The sequence below is a fragment of the Diabrotica undecimpunctata genome, chromosome 3 (assembly GCF_040954645.1).
Source record: "Diabrotica undecimpunctata isolate CICGRU chromosome 3, icDiaUnde3, whole genome shotgun sequence".
Classification (NCBI taxonomy): domain Eukaryota; kingdom Metazoa; phylum Arthropoda; class Insecta; order Coleoptera; family Chrysomelidae; genus Diabrotica; species Diabrotica undecimpunctata.
Window position 1 is genome coordinate 48,709,155 of NC_092805.1, and position 18,879 is coordinate 48,728,033.

The following is an 18,879-nucleotide window of genomic DNA, read 5'->3' on the forward strand; positions in this document are numbered from 1 at the left end:
TCCATTTATATACGAAGAACCTGTTTACTGTTGAAATATGAAAGCATGTTTAAAGAAATATAATTCCATCTTTTATTAATATTTTTAGCTTTGAACTTTTTTAGAAAGTTGCGGTTTAGCTTCCTCCATTTACTTCATTTATGTTATTTAAATTTTAGACTTTTAAAGAGGGTTGGAAGCCATTAGGCTCGTTTTTTGGTAGATTGCATAATAATTTTAAGTTGTGGTTTTAAATAAGAAGAGGAGATTTTTAAGCACGTATTTTATATACGATTAAGAAATATACACAATTTTTTAGATTTTTAGTCTTTCTATTGGAATCAGTTCTATCTTGGAAAATAAATTTCAAACTTATATGGACGTTCTATTTTAGATGTTATTCTAACAAAATTATCCATCTACTCTAAATGGCGGACTCGGCTTTACTTAATCTATACCTTTTAACCAGGAGTTGTTTATCTATTCGTTTAATATCCCTGTATGTTTCGTCCATCTATATCAGTCCAAATCAGAATTCGTATATCAGTCCAAATCTGCAAGAGTAACACGCTTTTAGAAGGATTTGTGAAACTCTTGTAATTAAAAGAGAAAGCCGAAAAGTATTCCTTTCAACTTTCAACCTTTCATGTTGAGTTCTTCTTCTTCTGCTAGTGCCTATCCTCTATGAATGTTGGCTACCACAATGGCCCATCGTATTTTATTAGCAGTTCGAAATAGGCTTGTGGTGGTCATACCTGTCGACTGGCTCAAATTCTTAAGCCAGGATATTCGGCGGCATACTGGTCCTCTGTTTCCTTCCATTTTCCATTCTAATATCAATTGTAGGATTCTGTATTTATTTTTATTTCCCACTATATGTCCGAAGTATGCTAATGTTCTTTCTTTAATGGATTTCAAGACTTCAGGTTCTTTTTGTAAATGTTGCATTACTGCGTCGTTAGTTATATGATGTACATATGATATTCTGAGCATGCGACGATAGCACCACATCTCGAAAGACTACAACCGTCTGCAAGACGCATCAGTGAGTGTCCATGCCTCTGCTCCATACATAAGAACAGAAAACACATACCAATTAAGGATTTTGAGTCGGAGATGTAAGTTCAAGGTTAAATTGCAGAAAACTTTCTTCATCTGTCGGAAGCCACTCCTTGCTTTTCCGATCCTACATTTAATCTCGTATGAGTGATCCCAGCTGTCTGTGATGTTGCATCCTAGGTATGTTATTTTTTCTGTTCTATTCAATACCTCATTGTCTGCCATAAACTTTGCATCTGTATCTTGGTTTTTGCTTATGATCATAATTTTCGTCTTCTTATTATTAAGTTTCATTCCATATTTTTTACCGATGTTAACTACTTGATCTATCAGTCTTTGTAATCCTTCAGGACTATCCGCAACAAGGACAGTGTCGTTTGCATATGTTAGATTATTTATTACTTCACCGTTAACAATCACGCCATCAGTCGTTTCTCCCAAAGCTTCTCAAAATAGTTGTTCAGAATACGCATTAAACAGCAAAGGCGAGAGTATGCAACCTTGTCGTACTTCTCTTTGTATTGGGACATGTTGAGTTAAAGGAGATAATAAAGTAAAATGTGACTTACATGGGCAGTAATACAATATCGATGGTACTTACAGGTACCAGTTTAACAAAATTGGTCATTGAATTAAAAATTCACATAGTGTACTCGTATTGGTAGGATAACAATAACTTATTTAATCCATGTAATAGATTTAAACAAGTATAGTTGAATTATACAAATAGCCTTAATTGCTAATATATATCTAGGTTGCTCGGTAAAAAGAATATAAGTCAAAAATGGTAAAAATATTATTTTTGCCGAATAAGACTATAAAGGACTATATCTTTTCCTTGGTATCAATAGAACAACAACAACAAGTCAATATACTAATATAAATGAAATAAAATGATTTGGTCTTTTTAGTACAACTAGTTAAATAAACTTTTAATTTAATTTAATTTGGTAAAAACAGTTTATGTCAACCTATACTGTTTATACACTTCGAGTTTGTGAACTATTCTTGGCTCTAATACTATATGTCGACATGTAGATGATTATAGTGACGAGGATGAAAACTATATGCCGGATAGTAGTGACTCTAGCAGTGCTGTTGAAAAAAAAATAGAATCTATTCCAAATTCTAGGTCTGAAAATACAGAGATTAGATCAAAATCAGGTAATACCAGTATTGATTTGAACATTGAAGGAGTTTATTCAGAAAAAAAAGGGCGGAACGTAAAAGAAATCGAAACTTTAGAACAGCTTATGTAACAGCAAAAAATAAGATAAAACTAGCACGCTGCATGAAAAAACTTGTTGAAGCCTGTAGAAATAAATGCAATTACAAAATTTCAGAAAATATACAAAAAAAGCTATTCGACGAATAGTGGTCTATGGGTGCTCGCAACAAACATGTTGCATGTATTGTTAGCTTTATAGACTATTCAAATACTACAGGAAGAATAACTGAGTACCAGCGAGGTCGTGATCCTTCTGCTAACAAGCATAATGAAGAAACTATTCTAATCTTTAGAAAATGTACAAATTATACTGTGAAGAAAATTAATCACCTGTCTCTAGACCTATCTATAAAAGAGATTTTCATAAAATAAACATTTTATTGAAAAAACCTAAAGTAGATATGTTCCATAAATGTGGTGTGCTGAAGCTGAGTAATAAACTGAAAGTTACTAAAATCGAAGATGATAAAACTTAAATAAAAGACGAGATAAGTATTCATCACACTGCGGTAGACAATGCATATGTAATGAAGAGTAACAATAAAGAAGAACCAAAATGTGATAGTACTTTTAGATGCCTCACTTTTGACTTGCAGCAGTGTCTCCCAACTCTATACGTAAATTCTTCTATTGCCTTTTACAAAAGATAGTTATGGACATATAACCTTATTCAGGATAATGGAGAAGGAAGTGTAGCATGTTACACGTGGACAAAAGATGAAGGAGGAAGGGTAGGTAACAATATAGCTAAATGTATTTATAAAGAATTATTTTCACTACCAACACATGTTTCCAAAGTAACCCTGTACTTGGATACATGCGGTGGTCCAAACAAAAATTCACATGTTGCTATGATGTTTTTAGTAGCAATGCAAAAAAACACTAATTTAAAAGTTATCGATCATAAATTTATGGTGAGTGTACACATTTATATGGAGTGCGATATTGGTCACGGATTGATTGAAAAGCAAAAACAAGTTAATCGTATAAATTAGTCATCCACACGACTGGTATCAGCTTGTGAGAAATACAGGAAAAAAGATGAAATTCAATGTTGTAGAACTTTACCATGGTGATTTATTAAAATTTTCAGATCTTTTGAAAAGTTACTGTCTAATGGGTAAAAAAGATATACGAGGAAATCCTTTCAATTGGTTTGATGTGAACTGGTTTTGTTATACAAGAGAAAAGGGAATTATTCTGTATAAAACACCACTTAATAAAAAAGAGGCATTTCTGACGCCAAGTGTAATACGTAGAGGACAAACTAATGTTAGGTTGGTACCCAGCAATTTGTATAAAAGCACTCTTGCTATATCAACGCAGAATTAAAATATTATTTTTGATCTTCTTCCTCTGATAAGTCCAGTATTTCACGATTTTTATAAAAATTTAACGACAACTGATACTGCTGATGGGATTCCAGATGATGAAGATTCATCTGACGCAGAATAATACTTTTCTTTATTAAGGGACGTAGCCATTGGTCTGCCGAAACCGTATTAACATTATTCCTATGTTTTTATGTTTTTTTTTTAATAAATATTGCATAAATATGTTTGATTTATTTATTTTTTAATAAACAACATTTTTGGACTTAACAAAATAGTATAAGTCATCTGGTACGTGTGGTCCAAATAATATGTCACATTTTTTTTCTAATTTCCATTTATTTAAAAAAATATATATACTCTGTTCAAGGTTAGTAGGTATTTACAAAGTAAAATAGGTAACAATTCTGTGTACTACGATTTAGAAGATTGAAGATATGACAATTAATTTGCTTCAGAATAAAATTATTTATCGTTTTTTGCTTCTCCTGAAAAGTTGACTAGATTAAATTATACTTCTTTTACCGACCACCCTAGATATATATATGTTGAAATGATATTGTTTAAAAAATTAATTTATAAGTTATATACTACATAATAATAGATATAAAAAAGTATTTGATTATTTTAAATAAGTTATATACTAGAGAATTTTATAAAAATATATTTATGTGAGGGCATTTTAAGAAATTAGCATATAATAATTGTAAAAAGTTGTATTTTAGTAGTTATGATTTTGTAGATATATTTAAGTGAGCCATGTGACTAGGCAACACACTATACATACTCTCCAAGTGTCATTTTAAGAATTTTTACGAATATAAGTGGGGTTATAGTTGTTTAAAATGTGTAGTTTATTAAATTAGAATGTTAAGTTACTAATTTAATTATATATTCTGATCTGAAAAGCCTAAATGTAAACAAAATTATCAATAAAAAATGAACGAATTCTCCAGAATGCAGAATTTGACCATTGTTTACGGTCGAACATTCTCGAAATATTGGTTATGTCTGTAGAACGAACATATATTTTTTTCGAGAACATCCATATAGAAGAAATAGAACTAAATAGAACATGATTTCTTACCAGATGATTCTAGAGCATCCAAAAAGATATAAATAACCGTGATTTGGATTCAAGATGGCCAGTTTATTATGAAAGTTAGTAGAAGATAGACACATTAAGTTAGTGAAGTCAATTGTTCAGAATTTTCAAGATAGTGCAGTCAGAAAAGTTTTAGTAAGAAAGTAGGTCCAGTCCATTCAGTTACAAATAGTCCAATTGTTTAATATAGTGAGTTAAATGAAGATTAAAAATTATGCACATTTATAATTATACACAAATAATTATTGAAGATTATAAAAGTATATTAGAAGAATATTGGAAGGAATTAAAATTATATTATGATTGGAGATTAGTATAAATCAACTTATAATAATTGGATATTGGTATATTGAAAAGAAGAATAAATATAAATGCTGTTTTGCTGGTTTGCTTGGTGGTTTATAAATGCTGGTGAAGAAAAATGTATCTTAAATTGGTAGAAGCTGATAATTGGAAAAAGTAATTTCACAAAAACAAGGATAACCGAAGTACGAAGACATTCAGTGGTGATTAGAATCTATATAGTGGAAAACAGTTCATTTAGGCATTCAGTGAAAGAAAGGTACAAAATTTTGTTAATATAATTTAGTTAGTGTCATAACAATTTCAATTTTGAAGATAGTTTGTTTAAATTTTACATTGTCTATAGAATTTAATTAGTTTTATAAGAATATCAATTTAAAGATAGTTTATTTTAAATTTACATTGGCTAGGTTAGATATATATGTGTGTTTCATAATAGTTATAATAAAGATAATTTAAAAAAGTACTTACAAACTAATTCTTTGAGAACCGCGATAAAAACCCTATATATTATTAAAAATGCTCATTGCTCATCATTCAAACAAACAACACATCATAACAATATATATATATATATATATATATATATATATATATATATATATATATATATATATATATATATATACAGCATGCGGCAGAGAAATCCAATTGTAAAAATATCTCGAGAAAAGGTAACTGAATCATGAAAATTGGAATGAAGGGATTTTAAAAAGTGACCTACTTAATGAAAATATTTTTATCTATTTGCAACTTTTGGTTAAACCGGAAGTAGCTTAAAACTTCGTTATTTCAATGGGACACCCTGTATATTTTTTAATTTTAGAACTATACACGTTATTCTGAACATTTTTTGTTAATACTTCCCTATACCTATTGTCAACAGTTTTTGAGTTATATTGGTTTTTATATGAAAATTACACTAATGACTATTTAAATAGGAATAAGCCACAATTAAAGGTTAAAGCAAGTTTATTGACGTTTTAATTTCCTCTTCGGAAATTGTTTAATTTTTGAGAACGATTTCCGAAGTGGAAATTAAAACCTTAATAAACTTACCTTAACCTTTATTTATGGCTTATTCCCATTTAATTAGTAATTACTTTAAAATGACACAAGAAAATAGCTTCAGAACCAGATTAAGAAAATTACACTTTTCTACCATGTACATAAAGTTTAATATCCTCTAATGTATTTTGAATAAAAGTTTAAATTCTTATAAACTTATTAACCAGATACCGGATTATCGTTTATAGTGTAAATTTGCCTTGTTCAGTATAACAGGTGCTGTCAAAATTGGCATAAAACCGCATCTTAAATTTTCGCCTAATTTTTTTTTTCAAATGATACACCCTGTATGTGATTCATTATTTTAGAAAAATATGTTTTTTACTGTCGATCTGTATTAGTATTCTTTAAACCTATTTCTTGCATTTTTCAAACAAATTAACTTTATACATTTTTGTCATAATTTTTTTTTTTCGTAGGATATATAAAGAAAGAAACTAGGCACTAGCTTATTATCGTAATAAATGTTCAAAATGTTACCCATGGACATCCAATCATTATGAACTCTTTTAATCGGATTTTCATTAGTAGGTCTTGATATTGATTCTTTATCTATTTCGTTAAGAACTTAAAGGACTTTATTTATTATATCTTCCTCAGCAGTGACAGGTTCAGAGAACACCTTATTTTTAACGTATCTCTAAATATAGTAATCTAACGGTAACAACGGGATCTAGGTGACCAGAGAAACAGATCTTTATTAGCTAGGCGTCTATGGCTAAATATTTCATCTCCTCGAATATTGTGAGCCGAAGCTCCATCTTGTTGAAACCAAGCCTCGTTAGCCTTATTATTATGTAAAGCGTGCAGTGCTGGTACAATTACTTGCCGTAAAATGTTGTGGTAATGTTCTCCGTTTAAATTTGTGTCATAAATCATCAGAGCGACTATCATATTATTTTTGACAGCACAAAAAACATTGAACGAAAAGAATGCTTGAAATTTACTATCCCACGTGAGCTGAAGATTCTCGTCACTTAAGAAGTGACTATTATGGCGGTTAAACACACCATTTTTTGTAAACTGATTCATCACAACAAATAATTTTTTTTGTAAAATATTAATCTTGGCACTTCACTAATTACAAAATTGTACACGTCTTACTCGCGAGGAACCGCAAAGTGGCGACGCCTGGTGATATATTTCAAAATCATCCACTTCGGGAAAACCTTGAAATTGTCATTAATTTGTATACATATTAGCGACCGGTTTATATTGTAATTAACAATGACTTCGACTTAAAAAAAACTATTGCAGTGTTCCTAAATATTCATCCTATTATAATTCACAAAAAAATTCCATGCATAAAAGTTTGACAATGCATTTTGCAAAATGGCAAACCTATAACCAAGTACATGACTGTGTGCAGTTTACATTTTACTGAGAACGATTACTTTCCAAGTAAGTGTTCATTAAAATATTATTTAAATTTTAATATATTTATATTTAATTTACTTTATAGTAACACCTGAAACTAAATAGAGAAGACTAAAGAAAAATGCTCCAGCTTAATTGCCCCAAAGATCACATGAAATTATTAGTAGAAAACGTAAGGCGTAAATTACAAAATATAACGTGGACAGCTCCAAAAACTGCCTCACCCTCAACTAAAGATCTCTGTCGACCTTGCAACCACAAAAATAATTGAGACAATGTAAATTTTACTTTCCGTATTTCAGACATTGTAAAAAAACAAAAATTTTATTTTATTTTTATTCAGATTTGGGAGTCAATTGCCGCATGTATAAACGAATCAAAAACAAATAAACTTTGAAGAACGTACTCCAACTTTTACTTTGTGTGCAAAACACACGTGTAAATGATTTATATTAAACGTTTTATAGCTTCAAGATCAAATGTCAAAATAATTTGTTTTCCGGAAGTTATCGTCCATCTTTGAAATCTTGAGCGCCCCCTGTCGGAATTGGCTATCGCGAATATAATCTCCAGGATGAAAATGTTGAGCTAGTGTACACGAATTTTTAAAATTCAGTGAATCGTTCCAGTCGATACCTGTAGCAATTGCTCACATTACCGTAAGGATGAACTTGGATTAGCTGCAAAATATCCCAGAATATTTATTTGTTAGTCTCTATTATCGACGTGGACCTTTTACTTATACACCAATTAAACTGGAAACAGTTCTTCAACAAACGTTTTCAGTTTTAATAATTTGATCGATACTATTCTGTTACACTCACTGTAAATTATAATTAAATTTAAAAAATCGTCATTTGTATATCCTAAATGAGTCATTATTATTTTGTCAAGAAAATTAGGCAAAGTATTATTATAACTGTAATCCAATAGCATAAAACGAAGTTACCATTAAACATTAACAATAACTGATATTTTTGTCAGAATATTCCATAGGCTACTTGATAAATACATTTTTTGTGACAAAAATGTAAATATAAAGTAATTTATTTGAAAACTGCAATAGATAGGTGTAGACAATATTAATGCAGATCGATAGTAAAAAACATATTTTTCTAAAATAATGAATCATATACAGGGTGTTCCATTTGAAAAAAAGGAATTAGGCCAAAATTCAGGATGCCGGTTTTATGCCAATTTTGACAGCACCCTATATAATGAAAAAGACAACTTTACACTGTAAACGATAATAATATATTTGTTTAATAACATAATAAGAAATGTAAGCTTTTATTCAAATTCCATTAAAGGATATTGAACTTTATATACATGGTAGAAAAGTGTAATTTTCATATAAAAACCATTATAACTCAAAAACGGTTGACAATAGGTATAGGGAAGTGATATTAAAAAATATTCAAAATTACAAGAGTATTTCTAAAATTAAGAAACATACAGGGTGTCCCATTAAAAAACGAAATTATAAGTAACTTCCGATAAAACCGAAAGTAGCAAATAGATAAATAGGTCACTCTTCAAAATCCCTTAATTCCAATTTTCATGATTCAGTTACCTTTATTTATCGAGATATTTCTAATTGGCTGTTTATCTGCCGCATACCATACGTTTATTTATAATTCATGTTTAAAATGCATGTCGTATTGTTTGGAACCATTGGTAATTATTTTTACGGACATACGAATTACCTTGTAATTTGAATGGTGAGATTTATTTATATTTTTTATAAAATTATTTTATTTATTTATTGGAAGAATTGTCATCAAACTTAAGGCGAAATATGTGGTTTATACAAGATGGTACAATATCACATTATGGAGAGAGGGCAGTGAGAACATACATAATATACAACTTTCCTGAACGTTGGATTGTACGTGGTAGTCATATTGTTTGGTCATATGGTGAGATATTATTATAATTATGTAATTCATAAAAATCTCAAAAGAATACTTATTATTATACTTGTAATACTTGTAACAAATACTGCAGCAGTTTCTTTAGAACCAATGATGCTATTTAATATGAGACGATCTTTTATGGAATGTATTGACAAATGAATAAAAGAAAACGGTAGACATATCGAACACTTACTGTGACAAAAAGTTTAATGTTATTTAGTTTAACTATTTCTTAATTTGGTTTGTAAATAAAATGTTTTAATTATGACTTTAATTTAATACAAAAGGTAAAATGTTAGATGTTAAATCCAATTATTCTGTTATTTTGTCAAATCCTATTATTATTATCCTACTGATATATTTATTTTATTTAATATTTCGTTAATTATTAACTTTTAAAGGTATTTTATACCAAAACTCAGAAGTATTAATGATTTTCTCTAATTTTCCTCAGTTGACTGGAGTAATTGCGTTAAATCAGAATTATGTAGTTGAGTTGTAAAATGCAATTATCTCGAAAACTGTTGAGTTTTGAAGTTATTAACAAGTATACCTTTTTTTTTGTTAAAATAATGTGTTTTTAATATTTTTTATCACATATACCGGTAACTTGAAGGGCAAAAAAGTTAAGTGCAAATGTATACCACTTATGTGGCATATGTGGCGCCCTTTATTAGCTACACCAAAGTATACATCAAATTGTAATTTTTGATATTCAATAGTAGCCAGTTGTAAATTTTTATACATAAATGTTCACAAACATGAAAGTTATAGCGAAAAATAAAATTTTAAATTTCCACTTTAACACCCTGTATCTTTCTTAATATCAACATTTTATTAAAGCAATTTGGCTTAAATCGTAATATTTTAAAGTGTAGAATCTACGGTTTCTTTTTGTACAATTACTTAAGGACCACCCTGTATATGGAATGTAAAATGTCATTCTTATTACAATTGAGTGTGGTTTAGTTGCATATAAATATAATATTTTCACTTCAAAAAGCCACATGAGAACTGTTTCAGGACCTCTTGAATAATAAATGTTACTCATTTTGTCGTTTCTTTATTTTTGCTTAAAAGCCCTTAGATATATGGACTAAATCGTTTATGTTTTATGAAGGTAGTCCACAAATTACTTAACACTAGGTCCGAATTTAATTGTTGCTTAGGGCTCTAAAACCGCGAAAATTTAGCTTTCCATCCCTACGAAATATAGCCGGAAGGACACTCTGCCAAACAGGAGGAATTCATTAAAATTGTACAATTGGCCTACGTGAAAATGAACTTCCTTTACAACGAAGTTCCATTTTGTACCGCATATAGGGCGGTTGATTTATATAGGAGTATAGCTATGTTTCTTTTAACATGTTCGAACCACAAGATGAAGTTGCTGTTGTATACAAAAAGTGAATTCCATTATGTTAGTGCTCATTGATAAATACAGAACTGGAATATTGTTTTTTTTTTACTTTTACAAACTAAAACAGAGTAATAAATTTTAATAGCATAATAATAATGCGTAGCAGTGTTTAAAGTTGTTGGCCTGATAGTGAAAATAAATATTTGTACTTTCAAAGAAGTTTAATTTTTCAACGTTGCTTTCTCTCATGTCCATACATTTTTTTCAGTGACGTCACAATGCCTTCATTTTGTTTCCTAGTTGGTAATCTGGATGCTGCAATATACTTATTTACAGCAGCAATTGGACGAAAATCGTTAAATAACTTGAAAGGTCTTTATGTTTTCTATTATCTCCATGTGTTCTTATTTCTCATAGTCTTCCGTAAAATGTCTTTAATCCGATTCTATCGTTTACAAATGTTCTCCCTAAATGCATCAACCTGGCAAATGCCTATTGCTTCGTTTCTCCAAATTTTCGTATATTATCTTCAAATGGTATTTTTACTTCATATCTTTCATCGTTAACTTTTTTAATTGTCTCTCGATAGTATTCTTTACATTCTTGCTCTTATACTGAACTTTTGCTTTCTTGCTCTACTTCTTTCAGTTCCCAGAATTTCTTTATTTGTTTGTTTATTGCCTGTCTGGAAATCATACTGTACAATTCAAAATTCCTATACTTTTTTTCATATGCAATTCCCGACACTATCCATCCTAACACTTTGTGTTTTAACTATCATCCGGATACTTACTTTTTCTGACGTAGTAGCACAGAGTGTGTTCGTCGGACACACGGTAACAATATTATGGTATTTCATGTTATAATTAATAAAATATGTATCAATTTTTTTTAATTTGTATTTTTAGTTAATAAACTAATAATTAGTAAGTGCTCGGTCTATAAAAATTAAAAAACAATGCAAATCTTAACCTATAATTCTAAAGTATTTACAATGATATGACATTTTATTACTTTCTTAGGCAAGTAATACACTCACGTTTTACACTGCTGTGCAGTTGCTTTTCCTGTAAAGTTCGCCATAAGGGATCTGATTGATTTAGACAGCCCTACGTTCGATCTGAGGATAATATGGGACTTTAAAAGTTGTTCTGCTATTTCAATTATGAGTAGACGTCTTTTTATGTTCCGGGTTGGATGCAGGTTGATCCAAATAATATTAGATGCTAGACAGCATACATCTAACATATTCATAAAATATGCGAAAGTTCAACGTTTTATTTTACGTTTGCACATAATGTTTTATATTGATGCACCATCTGGTCGAGCGAGTCAACTCCACCTTTGGTTTTAATATAGTCGAGACTAATCTCTGGTTTATGGTTCATCTCCTCTCTAATCTCATTCGAATAATGCATCGTTGACAACACTATTACACTTTTCACAGACTTAGGCACGTATAATACCAATAGTGCCTTTTTTGTAAAACCAAATGTACAACACAATGGCTCCTTGTTCTTACATGGTTGAAACGCAGGTGGAATAAACTTTTTATTTTTTTTTTAACTGTGCCAACAATTGTTAAACCATTAAACAGCATAATATAAGCCATATCTAAGTCCGTAAAATAGTTATCAAATGTTACGTTCCTGTTGGTTCGGTAATAAGGTTCGCTGAGTGATTCTACCACTTTACACCCCAAACCAGTAGCTACTTGGTTACTTTCTTTGCCAAGATATGGAATCGCATTTAGAGGATAAAAATTTTCTAAGTCACATGCCCACCATATTTTTATTCCATACTTGTCGGGTTTTGAGGGAATATATTGTTTGAATGGACATCTTCCAGGATAAGGAATCAACTGCTCGTCGATTGTTACATTTCGTCCTGCAAATAATGCTTTTTTCAAATTTCCTAGTACCTACATGATACCATATCTCCCGTATAGCAGCCAATTTATCTTTTTTACGTCTCTCAGATCTTGTCGTTTTATCGTTGATTCGAATATAACGCAAAAGCTCTTTGAACCAATTTATACCCACAGTGGCTCGAAAGATCTGTGGTCCATAAACTGAATTCTACAAAGCTTCATAACTTGCATAGTTTAATTTTGGATGCCCGGCGGTGAACATGAGACCAACGAAAGCATACATTTCAATTCTATTACGGGACTTCCATGGTTTATTTTGCAATATATGCTGAGCCTCCTTATTGGTGTAACGGACAATGTCATCCACAATCTTTTCGGTCAAATGTAAGCGAAATTCATCTATCGGTTCTTCAATGCGTGTTCCAGGTGGAAGTTGAACTCTGTGTAGTGATCCTTTTACTAAATTTTGAACATGTGTTCGTCAGTCGGCGATGCTGTGTGTTGCCATTTATGTACCCATTATTTTCTTGAGCATTTCCCGCCTTTCATTATTCGGATCTCTTTCATTGCCCGAATAATCATTTCCTACCCTGTTCCTAGTAGACTGATATCCATTTCTCCTGTTGTGCGGATCTCTGTCATTGCCCGAACTTCTGAATTCTTTATCGTTTTCTTCAGAGATATTTTCTTTTCTTGTTTCATTTGGGTTTCTTTTATTGCCTAAATATCCAGGTTCAAAATATATCAGTGCATGGTATTTTCCAATAATTGTCTATATCTCTGCTGGAAGAAAAATTGCGACTTCTTCCTATGCGATAGGTAATTTGTGCACTATTGTTTATTTTTATTATTTTAACTATTGAGTAATGGTGTCACTGTGTAAGAGACCAGGTAGACTGTTTTTTGATGTTGGAATTAAACAGGTTATTGTAAGAAGTTAAACGTTTTAGTACCTTTATGTATCGTTGTGACTGACGCTTAGTCGTCGTGTTACCATTACAGTGTAATAATGTGGTATAGTAAACGAGCTTTCGGGTGTGTCAGATCAGTGCTACTAATATCGATACAAAAATATTCCGAGATAAGCTCGTAGATATCTGTACGTTTTCTCTAATTCTTATTATTAGAAGAAATAGGACTAGATAATAGTGATAGTGATAGTGAAACAGGGTATTGAAGAGGTTATAAATCACAGTGATACAGTCAAAAAACTAGTGAAAAACTAGGGAACTACAATAAAAATATTTCGTTTCAATTTTTTTTTGTAGCTAGTTGTTACATTTATGTTCATTTGCCATTTTTTTTATGTATGTTTGTTGCGTTTTTTTTATTTTTATTTTAAAAGGAAGAATTAATACACCTGACACTTTATTTTCAATAACTATTCAAATCATTGTTTTGTTTAGATTAATAAAGTTTACATTTTTTTTTCTAAACCGTCTTAATATATTTCTACAAAATAAAAAAGAAAAATTCTCTATTTCTATTGTTTTAGACCCACCTGGTCTATGACACCGGGGCAACTAAACTTATAAGAAACTATAGCCACTACCCGAAGGTTAATGCTGTGTCTTTTACTGAGCTCCAGAAACTTCCTATATAACTCCAAACAACTCGTTCCATGAAACATATATTAACTTAATGTAAACTGTAGGAAGCTACAAGAAAGAAGTATAAAATTTCACTGAAACTAAGGAAGCCTTAGGAGGAAACGTAAATGTTGATAATTTAATAGCTTATTTAAAAGACACTGGTTTATATAAGTTATTGTAACATTACTTATATTATATTTTATGTCCCTAATAACTCGTAAGGCTGCAATAAATAAAAACTTCTTATTCGAAATTCATTGTCCACGAGTTACATACTTCATATTGCTCTTAATATCTCAAAGCATCTAATAATGTCGTAAAAAGCTTTTAAATTTTGACGTAAGATTAAAAAAAATAGAAATGTAACAGTTATTTTTTACAAACATTTTGAAACATAGCAAAATAATAAAGAAATCATAAATATTTATTTTTAATATACGCCAACACCCCAGAAACTTTTTCCGGGGCGAGGATTAGAAAAAGTGAAAATTACAATTTTAAGACTGCGCATAAAACACCTGTCTGCATAAAATATACCGATCCCTGCTGCTACTTTATACGCTACATCGTTTGGTTTTGATTGTAAGTTCCATAAAGTTAGCCTAATGGCTCGTAAGGAGGGAAAATTTCTCTACAGGCGTGTAATCCCCGAAAAATATTGTTGCGATAATTTAGGGTGGCTTAAATTAAATGCATGTTCATAGCTCGGGGTTAGGCACTGGAAAAGAATATACCAGCAACAGTAATTTGTATGAATTTAACTAGATACTTCTTTTTTGATCAAGACACAACTTCATAATAAAAAGTTTTATTGGAAAAGACAATTGCATTATTTAGTGAAATTGTAACGTATTGTAACGTGTCTACGTAATATAGTTTGTTAAGATTAGGTTGTTAAGGGGATTTTAAAAACATAAAAATATACAGAGTGTTCTAATAAAAATTAAGATGATGGACTATGCTAGATTTGCGTGAATCATCATAATATATATTTAAGTTTATGTATAAAGGGCGCATATTTGAATTTTAGAGATGACGTGTCCCAATCTTTTTTATAATTTACTAAAATAAGGATACAAACAATTTTATTCTATAAGTTGTTTCCATGGTATTCCACAATTGACTTTTCGAAGGAGCGACGTTGCACATCATAGGCCAGACCTAAGCCAAATTTCAGCTTATACAACGCCATGTTTGACCCTCTCAACAAGGTCAAACGCCAAAAAAAACCCATAGATCCACAAGCCTGTATATCCACTCCTACCTGTATGGTCGTCCTGTAAGGAATAACTCATAGCTAAACTGACAGCGACTTTAAAACTTCCTTAAAAGATATAAATATCTTTATATTTTGTCTAAAATGTGGATAATATCCAGATCTACTACACCTATTTCCTTCGTAGAAGTCATTATTGCGAACGATTCAAAATTCACAGTAATGTGGGTTCAGGCTATCCGTTGAGCTCTCACCTAAATGCCAACCATGTGTCTCCTACATCCAAGTACTACAGTAAGTTCTGCCAGAACGGACACACGATTTAGGTGTGTTTTGACAAGCATTACTAATACCCTACTTGCGGCCAAGACCACACTTTCTCTGTCCTCCCCATGTTCTACACCTCAGCAATCCAAATGCCCTAATTACAGCGGTGAATATGCAGCCTACTTGGCGAAATGGCCCCCAGGAAGAAAACATCCAAGATTTTACAAGAAACTCAACTTATCATCACCAAGAAACAAATTACACCCTATGGATTACCCATAGATTAAGGAGTTTACTACCGTTCTCCGTATTAACCTTTTACTTAAACGCCGCCAGTTAGTACTAGACGTCACTAATTCCTTATCCTCCTTGTTCATCGGCCACTTAATAACTCTCGTAAATCTTAACCACAGGGATTTCCTCATCTTTCTGCCTCACTCATGGAGAGCGCGATAGGTACCCTCAATTGCCAGGGTGTTACGAGAAAGCGTCCCATCATCAAACAATTCCACATCAAATACAATATGCAGATCCTTGACCTCTCAGTGTAAACCAAACAGGTACATGCCACAGCATTTTTAGTCCTCATTTTATATTCTTTTCTTTACTGACTTCCATTATTACCTGATTTATAATGGTATTAATAGTAATGTGCTTAATACATCACTTAATCTGATACCACTGTATACTTTATTACATTTCAAGTCAGTGCGTTAAAAAGTGATATTATTATTATTAGGTACTGTAATAATATTACAGGGCCCTATAAAAACATTACTAAATACAACTATAGTTCAAAACAGACTAACTACGTTTTAATAATTCAAATTTGACCAGAACTACATATTGACCTATCTAATCACATAATACTAATAAGAATATCCTTTAAGAATTTTCTTAAAAAAGAACATTTTATGCCACTTTACATTGTCTTACATTATTATGTTATATATTGTAAAGTGGAAAGGACTGCAAATTGTATAGAGAAGAATGAAACGAGAAACCCAAGATAAGTTATTTAGGATTACACGAGGAAAATATTTAACTAGCTGTCACTAGAAATATTTGATAGTTTTGAAGAATATAAAATGACAGCAGTAAATTCCAGTAAAAAACGCAAAAAATTCAGCAAAAATTGTCTAATACATAAATAAAAACATATTAGTTTTCAAATAGAGAAAGTTCCGAACATTTTACAGGTTAAGTAGGAAGTTTTCTAACGTTTCGACACTTGAATAATTTAAACTTTTTAATTATAATTTAAAAATCTATATAATAAAAAATTAGGCAATCCATGTAACCTACCATTAGGCAAGGAAAAAAAGGGGACGCGTAAACGTATGGAATTTACTAAAGCCGGCACCAGAATTGACTGGCACCACAAAGGTTGCCAGGCCATACTTTATTTCCTCAGTAGATTGAAAATAATGGATATAATATATCAATAAATAGATTTTTTTCAAAATTTATAATTGAACACTGGCATAATGATCATTTTTTGAACATGATTTTATCATTACATATTTTTTTGAATTTGAAATTAGTAGATCTACTGAAAAATCAGTAGTCCTACACTACACAGTCCTTGTGTGTGTAGTGTAGTGTAATGTACAATTTAATGTTTATAACATTCTATGATTGTTGGATAGGCCAAAATTGACAACATGCCCCCGATGATGCTCTAGAAGGCGAAAGTACGTGGGCAATATTTAATTAATAAACTGTGCCTTTATATATCTGCCTTTTATTTTATCAAAGTAATGAATAAGTTACCGTTAACCAAATTGTATGCGCTAGTTTCGCCAATTTTTGAGTCGCATTTAAAATACCTAACAGTATAAGTTATTTATTGGACACTAATTTTTCAGCGAATGATTTTGTAAATTTTTTAAAATATATAGGAATATTTTGTGAAATCTAATTTTGTTATTCTATAGCCGTCGCTAATAACTAGACTTCGGCAAATATGCATATTGCATATTTTGCATATTGTGCATATTTTATGCAAATATTTCATATTTTGGCATATTTGTATAAAAGTTTGCATAAAGTGCATAAAAGTTCAGATTTTTATACTGTATTTGAAAATTTTTAAACATACCAATTTATTTCAATTCTTGTATAAAATTTTGTAGTCATTTTAATCAAGAAATGATCTAAGTACGTAATCTCTACAGGTACAAAACATTTACAATTTCAAAGAAGATCAATTTAAGTAGCCCTCAACATTCTTAGAAAGTCTCGGTCACTTAGGTATTCAGTTATTGGATAATCGCTAAGGGTTCGCTCATTTGCATTTTATGATCTAATCCCCAAATCTATCTACAATTTATTGTATCTTAACAGCAGGTAAACGGCTAATAGTTTTGTTCCTAATTTAGGGATTTTCCAAAATCTCCCAGTTTATTGAATTAGGTACCTAAACATTTCTAATTTGATGCTCAGATTTGTAAATCATTTTTGTTTTGATATTCAAAGCGTAAACACTCGTTGTGCGTAACAAAAAGGAAGATTGTAATTTTATAATGCCTAAAACAACCAGTGCTTCAACTTGGACTAAACCTTATAAAGAGCTGTCTATGGATATGGGAAAAATCTACTGTTCAGTCTGTGGCAAAATTGTAAGTATCTAATATTTTCTATTAAATATCTAATATTTCATACATACAGGGTGTTTCCAAATGACACTTACAACGTTTGACTGTAGATACTTCTCGAAAAATTGAACAAAACGATATAGTTAATGAGGGGTCAAACTTATTTACTTTTCGAGATACAGGGTGTTAAAATTAAAAAAAATTAAATTCTTTTAGTTAATAACAACAATAACTTTAAAACCAATAAACGTATTTACTTGAAATTTAGTACTCGTAAGTTGTTTTTAAATGAAAAATAGCTTCCTTTAGTGAGAAAAAATTGTCCATGGTACAATACAATGGTGTGTATTTAGAAAAATTTTTCACCTTTACTTTTTTTTATGAAGTCAGCTATTCTAAAACACAATTATTTTTATTGTAATTGAATTAACAAAAAAAAAACTTTTGTTGAATTTTAAAATAAGTTATATGATGTACTAATGGTTAGTAACAAAAACTAATTTGTGGATTAATACTGCATTTAAAACACTTAGCGAGTGTTTTTTTTTTCAAACCAGTTATTTGATTAACCAAAAACACCTTGTATATTTTTATATTTTAAAGGTTGGGTT